The 18304-nt window shown below is 40.8% G+C and overlaps 1 protein-coding gene across 2 annotated transcripts in view; it reads left to right on the top strand.

Moving 5' to 3' along the window:
• The window catches only part of pdm3 (pou domain motif 3), a 69838-nt gene that overhangs the window by 41790 nt on the left and 9744 nt on the right, over positions 1–18304 (top strand). The gene's annotated exons all lie outside the window — the stretch shown is intronic.

The following is an 18304-nucleotide window of genomic DNA, read 5'->3' as shown; positions in this document are numbered from 1 at the left end:
ATTGATTTTCCCCCAATGCCTTCGCTCCAAAGACCTCAAAAGTTTTGCAGAGCCGAACCGCAGAAGGATTTGGCCGCGCACGAAAACACTTAATTAATTCGCATAGACAGACATCAGAGAGTGGGGGATGGATGGGCAGGGAAGGATTTGGCCCACCCAGATGGTCAGACAACCAAACACCCGACTCCACTCCCACACACATACACACATGAAGAAATAATTAGAAATTAGAATGGAAAATGGCTTGCCAGCCAACTTGGCGATAACAACGCCCCACAAATGTCCGCCCACACACTGAGCTGCCGCCCTTTAGCCTCTTAGCCCCCCTTTCAGCTACAGAAACTAACCCCTGTGCAACCTGCCATCTAGGGCCAAGGAAGCATATTTAAAATGTAGCCAAGTTGACGTCGACACGAGTATGATTTAAACCATATACTTAGACCCTTTTAGCAGACCAAAGCCCAAGACGGCAGCAACCCGAATCGAAAACGAGGAGCTTCTGTTGTGGGTAAAGTAGTTTCAATTTACTTATTACAGAGAGAGATGGAAAAGGACTAAAAAAACTATCGATCATTTCGATAAATCAATAAAAGTAAGAATAATAGTTTGAGAACGTAAAGGTTAAAGTTTTTTAAAGGAGTTTCTCCTATTTTATTGATCAATTAATCCTTATTATTAAGTTTTAGACAAGCTAGCATATTCAATAACTAGAGAGATGGAGAATCAGCTCCAAAAACTAACGATCATCTCGATAAATCGATCAAAATAATAAGGATAATTAAAGACCTTAGAGGCTTCTTTAAAGCCGTTTCTCCTCTTTTTGTTGATCTATAATTTAATATTATAAAGTCAATTTCATTTACTTAATATCTCCCATCACTAATGAAGACGAAAAATCAGGACATGGGAGGGCTTAATTTGCTGCTAATATCCGTTTACGTCTTTAGTTGCAAGAAAATTACAATATTTCGTGAGAGCTAGTTGGCACGCACACACATCCACTCCCCCAGTTATAGATACTTTTGTATCTAATTTAAATTTCACAATTTTCGGCGTGGCCAAGAAAAACTTCGAGCTGGAAAATGAGCTTGGGCCTCGGACTGAGCTTCGGCTAATTTTCCATAGACGTCGCTGGGATAGCTGGAGTGGCTGGCAGTGTGGAGGGAGGTAGCCGGATTAAAGCCCGGCAAGTGGACATGGGCTGGGGGGAGCCACTGCTTGGCCAAATTATATTATGACTTGTTTAAAATTCAAATTTGAAAACACTAAAATCATGTTTTCGATGTCTGGCCACCCCAATGTCCGCCCGCATCCCCATCCCCTCCAAAGCCCTTTGCGGATAGTTTTCGGCAAGGGTTTAAGTAGCGCACGCGGCCAAAATGAGGTGGGGCCGGGGGTAGTTCTGGTCACAGGAGGTGGTTGGAGCTGTTGGGTGGCTGGGGAGGTGGTGTCTCCGCTTTTAAGGATTTGCCTCTGCCTTCAACTGGCAACTTTTGCTGTCTGTCCTCGGCTTCGGCCCCGATCCTAACTCAAGCCAATGTCCTTTGCCGAGTGTCTATGTGTGTGAGGGGGGGGGGAGGCTTGTATATATAGAAATACATACATATCTATGCATATTCGTAGATATGTCTTGGTGTCTCTGTGTGCGTGTGTAATGCCAAAACATAGTTTCCAGTTGCCACATAAATTTTGCAGCTATCCTACTATAAGCTTTGCCTGGCCAACGAAAATTTGCTTTTAAACAATTTTAATGATTTCATTAGTCGCAGGACGAGCGATTTAATGAGGACAATGCGGGGGTAAGAAATTGATTTTCTTAGGTTCCTAGATCCTAATTAGGTCCTTAAAGAAAGTTACTCAAGACTCTATTTATTTAGATTTCTTTTAGCTTTCTTTTCAAAACTGGAACTATGAAATCCATTTATTTTAATAATATTAACTTTTTATTTTTATCATATATACTTTTTGCCAAGCCAAGAAGTTTAGTCCTTGTTTCTCTAGACTTCAGTTATCAAAACTTATGGACTGAGAAGCCATTTTGCCCCACACACACTCACACACCGACGAAGACATAATTAGATTGCATAATGTAAGTGTTGCTTAGTCCAGCCTGTACTCTCGGCCCAGAGTCCCGGCAATTTCAATAAAATTTGTGTTGGCCATGGAGTGGGCCCGAGGGCGAAGTAGGGCTTAGCCCAAAAAGCAGTCAAATGTCTCAGACACAAGCCGCAGCAATGTCTCACACTGACACACGGACTAACACTCGCTTTGCATCTCTCTTTATCCTTGGGTCTGGCAGGGCCTTAACCCTTGTGGCCAAGTGTACGTGTGTGTGTGTCAGTCCTGGCCAAGGCAATGGCCTTTCAAAATTTTCGAATTTACGTAAATTTAACTTTCTTGAAATACACTTAACTGTAAAATTAATTATAAAAGGCAATTGTGAGTGTATGTGTATGGCATCCTTGCGTGGTATGTGTATGCCTGTGCCAGTGGAGGGGCTTATGCTGGCCCCACTCTGCCACCCACTTAAGTTTGTCTTAGTCTTTGGCCGAAAAGGTGTTGGCATGGAATTTGCATAACCGACAAAACATCAATGTCTTGGGAGCACAGAGAGCGAGAGAGAAACCATTCATATGTGTGTGAGTGTGTGTGTGTGGGTGGGTGTGGGTGAGCATGTACAGTTGCGCCCATCGCCATTTGCATACCCACACACACTCATACACATGCAAAGATGGGTCTGTATGCGAAAACACACTAATTAAATGTTGAAGGCAGTTTATATTGAGATGCCACCCAACCGCCTAGCCACCCAGTCGACCTAACCACCCACTTGCATGGCCAGCGGGCAGACAAAGGCCACAACCAGGTATATGTGTGTGTGTCAGTAAGTGGGTGGGTGCATTATGTAACCCCTTTTTACCCCAAACACCTGCATATACTGCTGTGTGTCGTAAGAAAATCTATAGCCTACGGTGCTCAAGCCCGAACCGCAAATTCAAATGTCTTCATTTTGCACATCAAACCAACTGCAGCCGCAGCAGCAATCCTCGGCCCCCCACACAGACCCACCCATTTACTGGAAGGAGCAGCCATTTACATATGTATGTTTGCTAAGGATTTCTAATTACATTCGGCTTCATTCGGACTTTTGAAATCGGGGGAAGGAAGTGGCTGGCCCGGGATGAGCAGGGCTCTGCTGCTTATGTAAAGCATTTCAATGTCGATAAATTATAATGGTTTGTGATAATTGGAACTCAATCTTTAGTCATCATATATGCTATGCCTTTGATTTATAATAAGAAGTCCTTATGATTTGCTTTGCAGTTTCTAATTGCATATTAAGCCTGGCAATTATCCTTCTGACAGTTGGGCTAATGTCACGGCTCGAAGCCCATGCCCCACTGCCTTTTGGTTGCTGGCTTCTGGCCTCTGTTTTCTGCCACCTGCCCCGGTTTACACACGCAGACATTTTTAATTAAACGTAAATTTCGCTCTATTGATTAGTTGCCAACAACTCTGGCAACTTCGGGTGCCCGCGGGGCGACTGTCGAGAGGGTGTGGGGCTGAGCATGTGCAACCTTTGTTATTGCCAACGCATTAGTATTAGCGCAACGAATGACGTGACCGGGGGAGGTGCTGGGGCTGTGGGGCTGCAAGTAGCAAGAGCCTGACACGCAAACGACTGACGGAACAGGTGGGTGGAGGGCGGGTTGGAGGGTGAAGAGGCACTGTCATTGTTCAACTGGCAGGCCACAGAAAGAGGGCGGGCCGAGGATGGGGACGGGGACGCGGAGTTTTTGGTTGCCAGTTTGGCGTCTTTTTAACACAATGACAGTTAATTAGATTGTGTTCGGGATAAGGATAGCGCGAAGGATATGTCGGTGTAATAGTTGGCAAACTTGTCCCCCTCGAGGCGCCCTTTAGGACTTACTTGAAACTAATGGTGTGAAAAGAGTTATTGGGGGCTGCGAGGCCGCAATCGATATGGCTCATATTAAAATATTGATTAAGCTGTCTTGGCAGCCTGTTCTGACCACAACAAATTCTTCCCGGCTCTTGCATATTCGAGTTGGATATGAGCTACAATCATTTGTAGGAGACCTACGCACTTTCTGGCCACTACGTAGGCTCCTTGATGTCCTGGCCAGACTAACTAATGACCAACGCCTAGGCTAAAATATTGATCAATAAATTGCTGCAACAAAAATAGCTTAAAACCCAAATGTGTATGGACAAATAGTGGATGCAGTTAGCAGTGGGTAGCCTTGGGTGGGTGGTGCGTTCCCCCATCAGCCCAGCCTATGCCTGCAACACACACATAGTCTGGAAGCCTCGGAGAGGAAACGAAGCAAACCGACCGAAAATATTTCAAATTCATGACAAATGCATAAGATTTCAACAATACAGTATAGGAGGGGTTGGCTGGGAAGGTACGGGCTTGAGGCCTTGTTATATGTAACCCCAAACAGTTAAGTGCAATAAATACGAACAAATACGAGTGCAGGCACAGAAAATGCTCAGTATAGGGCCTGCAGTGCAGACGAGTACAGTCTAGCCCAGCACAATCACAATCAAATAAATTACACAGCATTTAATAATTCATGCAAAAAACGGCCACAAACACATGCCAGATAGGCCCGCCCCCACCCCAGCCGGGCAGCTGCCCACTTTTCGACAATCTGGAAGTGTCTGTGTCTGTGTGTGTGGGTTTTAAGACTTGATAATTTCAAAAATCAACAGGATATATGTGTATTCATAACTTCAAAATGCATTTTGACCGCACACAAATCGGATGTGGGTGGGTTAGGCCAGTGTGGTTTGATATGGAGTGGTGCATAGTGGGGTGTGGGTGGGTGGTGCATGGCTGCTTGGATTTTGCCTTTGTCTTTCTTATCGACTGTCTCGCTCTGCAATTTCCCACCGACTCGCCTTACATATCGCTCACATGCCATTGCACTCAATTAAAATCCCTTTGTCGAGGCACCTGCTCCTACTCCTGCTCTTGCCCCCTTTCTGCTTTCTTTCTCTGTCATCGGCAGGCATCTCGCTCGCACACACTCAAATATTCGAGTTAAATTTTCGTAGCCATTTTTGTTATTTTGTAGTTTTAGTTTAAATATTTGATAGCCTGCATATTGATTGGTGCTCGGTGCAACGTGGCGCATGAGTAATAAGTTTCGGGACGCTTGTACATACAACAGCTGGGGAAATATTTACTTAGATAACGGTTTGATTGGACTGCTAAAAAGTGCTCAAGGTGTTTGCTGTTTGGGATTTTCCCAAATTAGCAGCCTTTTTCCCCCCTCTCCAAGTCTCTCTCTGTGGGCTTCGCACTAATCAAGAAATCCAAAGGGCATGGCTTATTTCCGGACTGATTATATTTGCGGTCCAGACAGCCTGACAGCAGCAGGTGCAAGCGAGATGGGTAACGCCGACGTTGGCCACCGCCGCCGCCATTGTTGAGCTTGAGGTTGCAACTTGCAATCGCACTTGCAACATGCAACGTTCGGGCCTGCAACACGGCAGCGCCCTAATGTATGCTACAAATCTCGCAAAAGCAACGCATTTTGTAGCCATTTAAGCTACTTGCATAAATGTAGATGGACGCCCCAAAAGAAAACACACTAGCTGCAGTGGAGAAAGCCTGGAAAGCCGAGATCCTGCCCGGAGAAGGAGGAACTGGGGAAGACTCGTGTGTCTGCCCCTCGGTGTGTGTTAATGTGCGTCTGTCTGTGGCATTGTTTGTGCCAGAGTGTGTGGCAATGACCAAGTGGGCGGGTGGCAAGGCAAGGCACTGGGGTAGGGCTTTTCCAAGCAGGGCCATGGCTGCAGCCTGGACGACGTCGTCGTCAAATGAATCTCATTTGCATTTAAATTAGGAATGAAGCCCGATTTGTTGCTGCCTTTTGAGGCGAAGAGTGGGCGGTGAAACCATTGCAACTTCCACAGCTGCACAGGGAAAATTGTGCCCCCAAAAATTCTGTAATTATAAATGATAAATTCCCTAATGAAAGTTAAATCGGAAGGACCTATTTTGTAGGCTTTTTTGAGGTAGAAAATAGTATTTTCTTGCAGTGTAGCTAAGCGTCTGCTGCCTGTTAGGGGGTGCACAATTTTTAATGAAGACAGCGCAGCTACTTAGGCGACCATGCCTGCACATATACATACTTACACCATGCATGTCGGCCCTGATTGCGGCAACGATTTCGAACTCAGTTTTTCGGACAAGTTGCCCGATTGCATGGCAAACTAATGGCCAACAGCCTGGACAAATAACACCCACCCACACACTCTGCCACTGGACTCCGTTTCCTCAAAAAACACTCCCTCCAGTTATGGAAAATATGTTAATAACCTCTCCTACGATGGGGGGCCTCCTAGCCGGGCTCTACACAAAATTTTAATTAGAAATGTTATATGAGTTGCACGTTCACTTGGGGCCAGTCTGGCTGCCTCATTTTCCAGTTCAATGGCAAACTACTTTTCCTAAAATATCCATAAATGTAGCTACCAAAATCCTAAAATCTACTCAAGTTGGTTAATTTAATACTAGAATGGCTTATCCTGGTAATGGACTACCGTTCGCCCGACCATCGATAACATTCCTTTCAGTTGTCACTGGCCTGGCAGTACATTCTTGTCGGACTTATGCAAACTCGAGTGCTTGGCTTTAATTAACGCTAATGCGGCCATTACAACAATCTAAGATGGAAGCCAAGCTAGTGGCCAGTGGTTTTCCGTCTCTTTCTTCCCGTTCTGTGTCCATCTCTCTCTATTGCTGGGTGCTGTTGGCTGCCAAATGCAATGAATGCGGCTATTCATTTATGTCAGCGGTAATGACATTTTACATTCCGCATTGGGATTGCAATGGGGACTGCAATAGGGCGTGTTAGTTGCCTCCGCCAGTAGGCTCTCCTCTCCTTTGAGGCCAGGTGGTAGGTGGGAGGGTGTTGCCTCACTGGGCTCGGCCGGCATAGACAAGTGTCAGTGGTAATTGAAAGTACGAATATTAATTCCAAAGTGTTGCACCTAAAGTGTGGCATGTTCTAGGAGACAAAGACATGGCGAAAATATGCCGGAATAAAGTAATTGCATGGCAAGGCTCGAAGGATCAGAACATTATATTTCAGTTTCCAATTCATAACCATATCAAAGGTATTTCAATCACCTCGCTTTAGCTGTTTCCTTCGCTGGATACACACTCGAAGGGGCTTCCGTGGAGAAGCTGCCAATGCCACTGCCCCAGTCCCTGCCACCCAGCAGCCACCCACATCGCAGAGACAATAAAACGGGTGTGTTGGTCTACGGCTAAAACAAAAAAATGTGAGTGTGTGTTGTTCTCGCAACTACCAAGGGGGCAGCTGGTAGATGGGAATGGGGGCTGGAAAAGCTCCGAGATGAACAGAGGGTGCAACCAATCAGCGAGGCCCGCAAAAATGTACTTTTTCGTTTTCTTGATGGGAACGCAGCAGCGAATGAGAAATGTAGCTGAAAGCGTTAGTACTCGCTCCCACACACATGTGTGTGGCGGCCCCCTTTGGAAAAAATGGATGGGAAAAACGTGCCACAAAAAACTGGCAAACTTTTGTGTGTTTTCTCAACGGTTGCCTAAAAAATAAGAACAACTCTGCCTGCCACAACCAATAAGAATGAGACAGTGCCAGACAAACGGCAAACAATAAAGCGGCCAGCGAATGTGCCATGAGGCATAAAATCGTAAAATATTGGTAGACAACACAATTGGCTGATACATCGATTATGCCAAAAGTATGTATATGGCCTTTAAGGAATCACATTAGCCATCTCTCTTAGCCAATTCATGGTGTTTATTAGTCAGAGTCCACCATGAGCTGATTTATTTATGAGTTTAGCACTTTCAATCAATTGGAATCATTGCCAGGACCTCTGTCCTGGCTTTTATCGCCATCCTTTAACGTTGTCCACTGCTAGCGCCAATTCCAATTAAAAATTTTGATGCAAATGAGCAGCGGAGAGGCAAACGAATCAACTCCCCGGGGCTACATTGCGGCAATAAATGCCGCGACAGGCGCCCAAGCCGCCTGCACCCATCACCCATCAAGCCGGCCAAAAACCACCCACTGGCTGACCACCCAAAGTCGATGTGTGCCTGGGTGGTTGGGCGGTTGGGTGGTGGGATTTACTTTTACTTTTTATTTTTGGGGCGAGAAGAAATGGTCAAAACAAAGTAAAAAAAGAAATGGGCCGCCAAAAGTGAAAATCAAGCAAAAGTGCGAAGCTTTTTCGGGAGCCATTGGGTGGTGGATGGTTGGGTGGTTGCTAGCTATGGAGGGGTAGGGATTTATGCTCGGTGTCCACTCAAGGCTCAAAGGAGTGGGCCATTTGTGGAGGAGGGAAGGGGGAGGGAACACAATTGCATTTATTTGACCAGAGCGGTGACCAGTGACTGCTGCAACAGTTTCCCTGGAGTGTCCAACATCCAAAGTCCCGTGTCCAGCGACCGGTGCCCCCAAAGAATAACTGCGGCTGACCAGCGACCAAGCAGTCAGAAAGTTGTAGCAGGCGACCGGGCCGTAAAAAAATTACCCAACGAACCAGCGGCCAAAAGGACCAGAAAGGACATAAAGAAAGAGTGAGAGAGAGAAAGAAATTAAAGGCATAAAAAGTGGAAAAAATAGAGTAAACGAAAAGGAAAAAAAATTGGGACAGGCTTGCTGGCAAACACACACAAGGACATGGCTTTTGGGGGGTTGAGTGGAGTGGTCCTGGGAGTTTTTGGCCTGGACAATGCTTGGCCTTCATTGTTGTCAAGCAGTCAGCACCCACCACCACCCACTCGCCGGGATAAACTCCCTCCTCCCCCCCATCTCATCACCGACCACCCGCCCACTTTAGCCCAAAGTGGGGTTGATTGAGTGGCGCGCCCATTGATGGTGTTGTTGTTGTTGTTTTTTTGGATGTTTCTGCTGCTTCTGATGGACCAGCTTTCAGCCTTCTCCTCCCGCCCCACCCATCCTCTTTGGACTTTTATTTTTGCGCTTTTGTTTTGCTCCATTTCGCCTCCCCCGTCGTTCATCATTTTTTACACATTTTTGTTTTGGTTTTTGTGCTTCGCTGTTGTTTTGCTTCGTTTTTTGTTTTCCTTCGCTCATTCGCCATGCGACTGTCAGCTGCGCCGCCCTGTCCATATAAGGTAATGCCTATATATATATAATTAAATGTTTGCACCATAAGTTTTCAATAAAAAAAATTATCTTTATTTTTCTTATGTCCAACTGGTTACAAATATTCTTTATTTGAAGAACACCAACCTACTACTTGTAGATCTTAAACTGAACTCCACTCCTAACTCTGACTTCTTTTACGATCAAACCTCGGTTTTGGAGCTTTCGAGCTTTACTTGAGTGTGTTTATTCTAATTGAGTGTGTTTTATTGTTTAGGCTGAGAACTTTCCCGATTGGACTTTGGATTCTTGCTTTTGAATTTGTTTTTGTCTTTGGTCCCGAAATTTGAGTTTTACGATTGGGTTTGGGGATCTGAATTATGGGAACGTGCTGAATGCATGTTTCCCTCGGTCTGTTTAGTCTGAGGATTTTTGTTTATAAGTACTTTTCCATCCTCAATTATGTTTAGGTCTGATTTGGGCTAGGATCATGTTCGGTGCATTTGCCTATTTGAATCTAAGTCTCAAGGGTAAGTTCTGACAAATACTTAATGTGTATGTGTGAGTGTGTGGGTGTGTGGACATTTACATAGTTTATGTATAATGCTATGGATATGTCACTCCCCCAACCTTTGAATTTGGCCTGTCCTCAGGTCGATAGATTTGGGTATAACATGAGATGCTCTCCTATGTTCATATTAGGTTGATCGTTTACAATTTCTGGAATCTTTGGTGTTTCTTCCTTTGGTTTTACATATTTTACAATTAGTTTCTTCGGTAAACTTTTGAACTTATAGAATAGATACAAAGATAAACTTATAATTGTAATTATAAAAGTAGTTGTTGTTATTATTTGGAATACATTATAATATTTTGTGTGTGTTTTTATAATTTCTTTTGTTTGGATATATGCTAGCGGTTCTAGTTTTGTTACATTATTACTGACATAAACTGTTTGGGTGTAATCTGCCATTGTATTTGAAAGGATAAATTCATTCAATTGAACCGAACAATTAAGGATTTTGATAAGGTTACTTCCGCTTATAGAAATTTCTTTATTAATGCAATTTTGATTTAAAAATGTTTTAGGGATGTTCCATGTCAATAAAATATTTGGTTCAATATAATCAATTTGAAAATTTTTATGAGTTTTAGTGTATTTACAACCTGTATTTTCTTGTTTAATTATTCCATTTATACATTCGTCAAATACAATCTTTCCTGTTTCTTTATCAAATACTTTTTCATCATGTAGGAAATACTTATTGATCGTGTTCTCTGTTAGTATGTTATTGTCTTCATCTGGGTAGGGAATAATTTCGAAAACAGGGGCTTTAAATATTTCGGTAGGAATGTGGGACATAATCAGAATTTCATTTGTATTAGTTTTGAGCCAAGTGGAAGTTTTGATTTTAAGCAATTTCTCGGAATTCACCTGTTTTAAATTATCATGTTTTAAAAGTTTGGGGTTAAAAATTCCAAGTCTAGTTAGTTGCATTCCTAACTCAATGTCTTCTATGTATTCTGTGAAGTGTTGTAGATTAAATATTAGGACGTTAGCCTGTTGCTCTTTCTCTTCCTCGTCTCTAAATTTGTTGATTAAATCTAATCCATTGTTTACGACATCAATAATCTTATTCAAATCATTACTTTGAATACTATTCTCAGTTAGTGTATCGATTTTCTGTTCTAACTCTTCTTTATCATCCTGATCCAATGTTCCAAATAAGTATTTGTAAGTTGTTCCTACAATGTTTAGCAACCCTCTTTTGCTACGTTTTGCGATTTTAATACCATTAATTTCTCGTTGAAGTTTTCCCACTAAATATTCTATCTGCAATGTTCCTTTGAATTCACATGCTTCTTCTACTAATTTCTCAAAGATTTGTTCTGTTTTCGTAATATTTATGCTTATAAAGTGATTCTCATAATTAGTTGGAATGTCTATCGTGCCTGTTTTAAACATTAAGTATCCATTTTGGGCTTTTATCGGATTTATTTCGATGTTTTGTCCATTCGTCATTTGAATTGAAGTAGTTAATATAATCATAAACATAATAATTTTATAGAGGTTGTTGAATCCATTAGGTTTCTTCTGTTTGTCTGGAATTGTTATATTTACTTTTATTAATTATTTTTTTCTTTTTAAATTTAGATTTATAATGAGTAATTTTCCTGCCTCTATTGGTTTCTTCAAAATGTTTCTCATCAACTTGTCTGATATTTCCTGTCTTTTTAAACGGGTTAGTTGTTTTTGATTTTACTAACGGAGATTGCTTATATTTGGTATCTATTTCATAATCATGTCTGTCTTTATTTAGTTGATTAATCTTATTGATTTTCTTATCCTGTGTATCATAATCGGGTGTTCCTGCATACATGAAAATATCGGCTGGTACTCTGTTTGTAGCATTATGTTTTGTTTTGTGATTATAAATGTAAAGTATTAACTCGAATTTAGTGTACCTATTTTCAATATTTGTCTCACTTCCAATGATTCGTAGTTTTTCATTAACTGTCTTATGGAATCTTTCTACGTCTGATATACCATTCTTACTTGTTGTTACCTGAATTTTTACTCCTTCCGAATCTAACCAGTTGTGTAAAGCTACACACATAAATGCTGAATCCTTATCTACTTTAATTTCTTGTGGTTTTCCCATTTCATTAAATACTTTCATTATTGCTCTTTTCGCTTCTAGCCAATCTTTACTTGTTATTTCTACTAATGAAGCAAATTTTGAATACACGTCAATACAAGATAAAAACTGTTGATTACCTACTATATAAAAATCCATTACGTATTTTTCACGGATGTTTTGTATTTCTGGGGTGGTTTCGAAAGAAAGTTTTGTGTTTCTATGTTCTGTTTTAGATATGTTACAAATTTCGCACTCGTTAATAATGTTCTGGATTAAGTTTTGATGGTCAGGGAAATAGTATTTTTCTTTGAACCAATTAATTGTTTTTTCTATTCCTGGATGTAATAGTTCTTTATGTCTTCCCAATATTTTCTCCTTGAATTCTGCGTATGTCAAGATATCTTCTAATTTAGTTGTGCATCTTACTAATTTTGTTAAATGATTAGAATTGATTATTTCTACGAAAACTTTCTGGAATGTTGGGAAATCTGAGTCATTGTGCATGTAAATAGCGCTTTTCTTTGTACATAAATATTCTTTAATTATTTCTTTTGCCAGGTCTTCAGTCATTTCTTTATAAGTTATTTTGATTTTGATTTTATGAAAATAATGCTGTACGTTCGTTTGGTCTTCATTTCCTTTTATTAATTCGATTTGTCTAGGGAAATAATTGAATGGTCGTTCCGTTATTGGTATGTAATTTTGGTTGTCTTCCTGTGCACTATGTACGGTTGCGCCTACACTTTCGGCTACTTCTCCTAACATATTTTCTTCTATTTTGGTTCGGGATAAAGCGTCCGCTACATAATTTTCTTTTCCGGGTAAATATTTAATTTCGTAATCAAATTCATTTAATTTTATTTTCCATCTCTGTAACTTCATGTTTGGTTCTTTGATATTATTCAGCCAAACAAGAGGTTTATGATCACTGAGTATTTCAAAACGTCTTCCGAATAAGTAAGATCTGAAATATTTCGTTGCCCAAACGATCGCTAACAATTCTTTTTCTATCGTGGCATAATTGATTTCATGTTCGTTTAAAGTTCTGCTTGCATAACATACGGGTTTATGGTTTTGTGATAACACTGCACCGATTGCTATATTACTTGCATCAGTTGTTAAAGAAAATGTTTTACTGAAATCAGGATAAATAAGTATTGGATCTGAAGTAATAAGTACTTTTAATTTTTCGAATGCTTCTATGTAATTTTTACACTTTATATCAATTACTGCTCCTTTTTTTAATTTAACTGTCATTGGTTTTACAATATTAGCGAAATTAGGAATGAATTTGCGATAGAAGCCGCATAGTCCTAAAAATGATTTTATTTGTTTTGGGGTCTTAGGTATTGGAAAGTTAGTTATAGCATTGGTTTTATTAGGATTAGGTTTGATACCACTTGTAGTTACGATATGACCTAAAAATTCTGTTTCCTTTTTCATGAATTCACATTTATCCAATTGTAATTTCAAATTGGCATTCCTTAATTTTCCAAAAACTTTCTTAAGAGACAAAATATGTTCTTCCAATGAAGTGGAGAAAATAATGATGTCATCCAGGTATACTAAACAATCTTTATAGATTAAATCTTCTAAGAGATTGTTCATACATCTTTGGAAAGTTGCAGGGGCGTTTTTAAGACCAAATGGCATACGGGTATATTCATAATGCCCATGTTTAGTTGAAAATGCAGTTTTTGCTATGGAATTTTCATCCATTTGAATTTGGTGGAAGCCTTTGGCTAAATCGAGTGTTGTAAAATATTGGCATTTTCCTAATTTGTCTAGAATTTCATCCATTCTAGGGATCGGAAATTTATCGTTTATTGTGATTTCATTTAAACTCCTATAATCTATTACTAATCTGAATTTTTTCTTTCCTGAAGCATCGCTTTTCTTTGGGACTATCCAGATTGGTGAACAATAAGGAGATTTCGACTTTCGAATTATTCCTTGTTTAATCATCTCAGTAATTTGTGTATTAACTTCTTCGTCAAAAGCTTGCGCATATTTGTATGGCTTTTTATATATCGGGTCTTCGTGTTTTGTTTGTATTGAATGTTTTATTGTACTAGTAAAAGTCAAATTTTCACCTTCCTTGTACTGAATATCTTTGAATTCAAACAAAACCCTTTTTAAATCTTTCTTTTCCTCTTCATTTAAATGTTCGAGACGAAATTCGTTGCATTCTCTAAGTTCGTTGTTTATGGAAAAATTAAATGAGTCATCTTCTGATAGAGGTGGATTAAGGCAATCTTGTGCGGTCTCATCCTTTTCCTCTTTCTTTTCGATTGACTTTGGGCTAAGGCATTTTGGTGCGGTCTTGCCCTTTTTAATTTCTTGTTCGGATGATTTTGAGCTAAGGCATTTTAGTGCGGTCTTGCCCTCTTTATCATCTTCACCATATTCAATGAAAAGTTTTTTGTCTCCTAACGTAATTGATTCATCTTCATAATCTATCTTAGCTTTACTTTCTTTCAAAAAATCTCTGCCTATAAGTATGTCATAATTCTCTGAGAATTTGTGTAAGAAAAATTTTTGTTTTACTGGGCAAATTTTACTGGGATTTAATGTAATGCTTTTAAGTAAGTTAATTGGTCCATTTATTGTATAGACTTTCTGATTTTCGTTAGTTTCTGCAAAATTTCCTGAGTTTTCTCTCATGATGTTAATGGAAGATCCTGTATCGATCATTGCTTTGAGAGTTTTACCTTTGACTACTACTCTGATATAAGGATACTGTTTTCGTTTTCCGAGGCTATTTGCTGAAAATTTACGTCCATTCTACTTTGGGCGCTTTCACTTTCTCTCTGTCTCTTAACAGGTGCATTTGGAGAATTATTAGAAGTTGATGCCTGATAATTCATGGGGTTCTGAGCTCTACCTTGATTTAAATTCCTTCTGAGTTCATGATAGTTGCCTTGGTTTTGGTTTCTGGCAGGTGAATTCGGAATATTTGTTGGATTGCTTGATCCTGGATTATAATTCAAATAATTATTTGAGTTATGTCGGGGATAATGATTTGAATTATTTCTCGAGTAATTTTGATTCTGTCTTGAATTACCCAAATTCCTACGTTGATCATAATACCTGGTTTTATAATTATCGTATGGATCTGAATCCCAATGGCCTAGAGTCATGGCTGCCTCTTTTAAGTTAGTAATAGTTGTAATATCTCTTTTCGATAGTGAATTATACAATCTGTCCGGAAGTTTCTTTTCAATGCAATCCCTGATTGTTTTGTTCAATGAACTTGTATAAATTGTTTTATCTGTCTGATCCATTTCTAAATCTAACTTATTTAAAACTACGGATGACCTGATTTTAAGTTCGTTTATGAACTTACTGATGCTCCCTGGGTAAGGTGTTTGATGTACGTGGCGGATGACATCTTCGTATGGCCTATGGTCCTTGAATGCTTTAATCAGGGCCAGTTTCGTCTGCATCCATGTTGTGGTTTTTTCTTCTGCGATGACTGCTTGTGCTGAGTCAATAATGGTCCTCTCGATGGCCCCGTAGATGATATGGTTTTGCCTCACATCCTGTGTTGGGTATAACTGCAACAGATACTCGACCCGTGTAATGAATCGGCTGAGCTCTATTGGGTTGCCGTCGAAATAAGGCAGTTCCTTGATTTGTCCAATCAATTGATTGAGATGGATCTCGGATAACTGTGGTGTCGCCATTTTTATCGCTTTTGAAGTTTTTGTATTGCAATATTGTCGCACGAAAATTCGTGGAGTTATTGACCGAATTGGATTTTTAATTAATTGTCTTTATATACAGTCGCACTGCACATAAATTCTTTTGCGGATTTCTTTTAGTCACTTTCGCTGATCAGGATAAACTAGTCGTATAGTATTATCCTTCTTTGTTGATCAGTACCGATAACTTGGTGTAAGGACCTTTTTAGAAATCCTACCGACTGCGCCAATTAAATGTTTGCACCATAAGTTTTCAATAAAAAAAATTATCTTTATTTTTCTTATGTCCAACTGGTTACAAATATTCTTTATTTGAAGAACACCAACCTACTACTTGTAGATCTTAAACTGAACTCCACTCCTAACTCTGACTTCTTTTACGATCAAACCTCGGTTTTGGAGCTTTCGAGCTTTACTTGAGTGTGTTTATTCTAATTGAGTGTGTTTTATTGTTTAGGCTGAGAACTTTCCCGATTGGACTTTGGATTCTTGCTTTTGAATTTGTTTTTGTCTTTGGTCCCGAAATTTGAGTTTTACGATTGGGTTTGGGGATCTGAATTATGGGAACGTGCTGAATGCATGTTTCCCTCGGTCTGTTTAGTCTGAGGATTTTTGTTTATAAGTACTTTTCCATCCTCAATTATGTTTAGGTCTGATTTGGGCTAGGATCATGTTCGGTGCATTTGCCTATTTGAATCTAAGTCTCAAGGGTAAGTTCTGACAAATACTTAATGTGTATGTGTGAGTGTGTGGGTGTGTGGACATTTACATAGTTTATGTATAATGCTATGGATATGTCACTATATATACATACATGATTATATATATATACCGATATATCCGATACATGCCCACGTGCCGGCATGTACCACATACGCATATATAGCCAGTATTCGCGTTCTCGTGAAAATTGCAATGTCTGCAGCGTGCAGCTTTTGTTTGCCGCCAGTGGGTGGCCTCTGAAAGTTGGGTGCCATGCCTCAGCAGCAGCAAGTGGGCTTACACTTTTTATCGACACTGTCTATGTGCCAGGCAAATGGTGCAAGAAATCGCTCCATCACATTAAAAACTTGATGGGCCATTCTATTAGAGTTTAGAAAATCAACAAGCTAGCGGGAAATCCTAGGGGATTATATATATCAGACACCCTTATACTCTATTTATGTATATACTATTATTTTATCATTACCTTCTTCGGAATATCCTTACTAGGGATCGGAAAAACCTTCTCCTTCATCAGAGCTGTTTTGATAAACATTTGGGCTTCCTTTTGTGGCTCCATCAGTCGGCAATGGGGAAATTATCAATTCAGGCACATAAAGCAACATAAATATTAATTGAAAAATATTTTCGCATCTCTCGGCAAAAGGAAATCAAGAAGGAAAACTACACACACCAACACAGGCAGGACACATACGCCTGTGATGAAATTATGTGCATTTGCATTAAACAAAGCATTAAATATGCAAAAGTGCAAGAACCCTACTCACCTCCCCACACCATCCTTGCCCCAACCACCCTCAGCTCAAAAATTGTTGCCCGCACACGGTCGTCCTGCCATCGGGACGGGGGTGGGTTGCAAGTAGGAGGGGGAGAGCAGTACAGAATCGGAAAGCATATTGCTGGCCGCAGCAGGCTCTGTTGGCCGAATGGGCCTTGGGTGACCAAAAATAGAACAAGTCAAATATTTTTCGACAATTTATGAGCCAGCCTCCTCCCCAGGATGGGTGGATGGTGCTGGTCAGCTTGTAACGTGTATGTCCGCCGCTTCCACATCCACTTGCCCCGTTCCCAGGACTCGTTGGAAAAAATGCCATTTGCAATTAAAGCAAACAAGCAACGCAGCCGTTCGGCGACGTCGACTTGCTCCGCGTTTTCGCTTTCTTTTTGGCCGGCTACTTTTTGGCAATTGCATTTTTTTACTGCCTCTCCCCCCATTGAGCGAGCGGGGCACCCCAGCCGCCCAAAAAGCCACCCATCTGCCCAACCACCCAAATGGCAAATGGCCGAGCGAGCACCCCAGAAACCACTCACCGTCCCCATTCCCTTCGTTTGGTCACATGTGTGAATTATAATTTCGCGTCGCGCTCAAAAGCACGCTACATAAAAAACACAGACAGCGAAAGAGATAGGACGTCGCGAACGAGAAGGGGCTATTGGGGCTGGGGCAGTGGTCAATGGGCAGTGGGAGACGGTAGAAGTGGCAGAGCAGGTATAATAAGAAGAAAAGCAGCGGCTGCCATCGAGTTTTCCATTTCGCGCCGGGATTTTGCTTATCACATTCGAGGCTGTCAAGTGCCCCGCTTTCCCATTTCCCTCTCTTGAGCCCACCCACGTCCACCTGCTCCATCCGACCGACCCCATCCCCATCCCCATCCCTTTGCCGGCATCTCTGGCTCTTTGCAATAATTCAATTCATTTTCTATTTTTTGACTTATTTTCATTTGACGGTGGCGCAACAAAAACAGCAAAAGGCAGCAACGAAAATGTTGCTGCCACCAGAACAGTGGGGTCTGCTGCTTCAGCTGCCTCAAGTGGGCTTCACTGTCCGAATCTGGCGGATACGATTGTACTGACTGACCAAGGCGATGGGGTAGATACACATTGGTTCTTCCATCCGTCGCGACGGAAGGTAAATGGCACATTGGCAGGCAGTTTAATTCCAGTTACCTTTTGAAATTAATAATATTTCATATACTAACTCCAATTCCAATTCAATAAATAGAATAGAATCCACTCTTTATGAGGAAACTTTATCCTGTATCCAATCTGTGCCGTTTTTCCTTTTTTTTTCCTTTACCTCCTCAATGCTAAA

This window comes from Drosophila bipectinata, chromosome 2R (assembly GCF_030179905.1).
Source record: "Drosophila bipectinata strain 14024-0381.07 chromosome 2R, DbipHiC1v2, whole genome shotgun sequence".
Taxonomy (NCBI): Eukaryota; Metazoa; Arthropoda; class Insecta; order Diptera; family Drosophilidae; genus Drosophila; species Drosophila bipectinata.
The sequence above is the reverse complement of the archived record's forward strand: the minus strand, read 5'-3'. Positions and strand labels throughout refer to the sequence as shown.